Here is a 2,445-nt window from a genome sequence, read left to right as displayed (position 1 = left end):
GCCATGCGGCTGGAGAAATAAACATCTCTGAAACATCTAGCAAGAATCTGTCTGTCCATATATATTTCTTTTCCACGGGACTCCTGGTTTGATATATGCGTGTTGCAGGATCCCCACTGCAACAGTATTCTATTCTGTTTTAGTGTAGTACTACATTATTATGCACTATGGAATAAAAAACAAACAAACAAACAAAACAACCAAACAAAAATCCATTGTAAAATGATTGAAGTAAGTAATCATGAAGGAAAATACTAATAACAGAAATTGTTTGGGACAACATATTTTGCTGTCAGAAATTAGTGATTGCTCAAAGACATGTCTCTTTGCAGCAAATACCAGAGATGGATTTTTAATGTTCTTCAGGAGAGGATCTCTTTTTGTCTCTCTTGAGATTTGCCTATATATTAAGAAGGGGAGAAAATTGAACCTAAATCATATTATGAGTGATTCTTTTTTCCTCATAATGATGGAATACATCAATATTTCCTTCTCTTTCTTTTCTAGATTATTACTTTAAAAAATCTAGAATTTCTGGAATCAGGGGAAATCTGACTTCTTGCAAAAATATGTAGTAGAAGTCAGTATTCACTGCTTTTTGAGACATTTCCTATGTGATTTCAACAGTTAGGAGAGAGGTGTTAAAATTTTACTCTCTCCTGCTTTGCTCCATTAACACTGAATGCGACAAGCACCTACATGGCCTACACTATTCATTATTTTTATATCGTTTTTACTACTCAAAAGAGGTTTTAATATGATTTTCTTAATGATACTCAGCCACTGAACTTTCATTTTCTACTGAATTTGAATTTTACTAGCTGTAACTCTTCTGGAAGGCAGCTTACAGATCCCTATCTAACTAATTGCAGAAAACAAGTAGTGACAATAATGATGCTTTTTTATGTACCCACCCACAGAACAGAAACAAGACCATGTGACTGCTCTGGCCATTCTCAGATTATTAAAGTCTGAATACTGACACTGCCTACAAAATTTTTGATAAGAAAACTGCATTCCTCCTAGTTGACAGAAAATATTCTGTCATTCAAAAATTAATGACTAGGAAGAAATTTTTACCTTTTCATAAATAAGAGGGAAAGACACTAAAATAGCATACTATTTTTTTAACGTTTCACTGAATAAATGCTCATTTAGTACGATAAAAACCATTATTTTGTTTTTTTAATTTCTGATTTTATATTCAATTTTATGTTTTATGCATTTATTTTTTATATCACTCACACACTATTTGAAATGAAGGGTAAAAAAGCTCAACATTATATCAATTTTCATATGCTGACACCCAACATGGTTTTCCCAAGAACTGTCCTGCCAAATTCACTCTATGGAATACAGTCTTTCATGAATGCTCAGTAGTTGAACTGCAACTGTTCTATATTCTTATGACAGACAGGGAAATTATCTGTGATACTTTTCATTGCTATTCCTAGCCTCTAACTTCTTGTACATCTTCACCTTGTTATGTATCAGTGATAATTACAGAACTGTTTCTTAAACTTTAAAAAAAAGCATGAGTGTGACCTGCAGCAAAGAAGGTCTCAAAGGGATGGTTAGTAGACTGTTCACGCATCATTTCTGTGTCAAGACAAACTTTGATGGGCAACATTACTAACTTGAGGCTGTTGCATGGTCAATTTAAGCTGATTGATGACCCCATTTCTATTCGTTCTAAATGGCTTGGACATCACAAAAGTACTTTGGCATCCTTAGGAAAGGTCAGGAGTTTAACAAACTGTGCTGTTACACTACTTTGTCACTGGTGGAGGTTACAAGACCTGGATTTATCAAGACAGCTAAGGGGGCATCAGCTTCGCATGCTGGAGTCTAATTGTGGTGTGCACAGTCTCAATCATGTGACAGAAACAGTGTATTTGGTATGACCATCACATCCATGTTGGCCTCTGTTGAGCTATTCACCTAAGGCAGGCTAATAAATATTTGTTGCAATGTTTTGTCTTGAAATAGATTGTAGATCCAAGACAGATTTCTTTCCACAAAAACGTTTCAAGGCACTTAGATTTCTTTTTTGCTTGTCAAATGGAGGGAAGAGTGCATTTTATTAGTCCCATGGGAAAGAATTCAGCAACCAATATTAGAAAGTGAAAAATTGAATAACACTGGCACTTAATACATTTAGGCTGAAATGCAGTAAATTTTTAACTGCCTCTATTGTTAGGTCTTGAGCAGTTTTCTACTGGATAAATTATCTAAAAAAGTAGACTATTTTCTGGATCAACTTTGATTCATGTAAGAGCTTGCAAGTGTCCTGAATTTTTTGTCCTACATGCAATCCTAACTCTGTATCCTTTAAGTAGGAGATTGGCAGTCAGGAACTTAAATTGTCATCTAGTATTATATTTTACTCCTGTAGTCACTGTTGGTTTTTTCTTTCCCTAATCACAGGCATAATTTTACAGCAGC

Source organism: Corvus brachyrhynchos, unplaced genomic scaffold (assembly GCF_000691975.1).
Source record: "Corvus brachyrhynchos isolate BGI_N302 unplaced genomic scaffold, ASM69197v1 scaffold1, whole genome shotgun sequence".
Classification (NCBI taxonomy): domain Eukaryota; kingdom Metazoa; phylum Chordata; class Aves; order Passeriformes; family Corvidae; genus Corvus; species Corvus brachyrhynchos.
Note: the sequence above shows the minus strand (reverse complement) of the source record.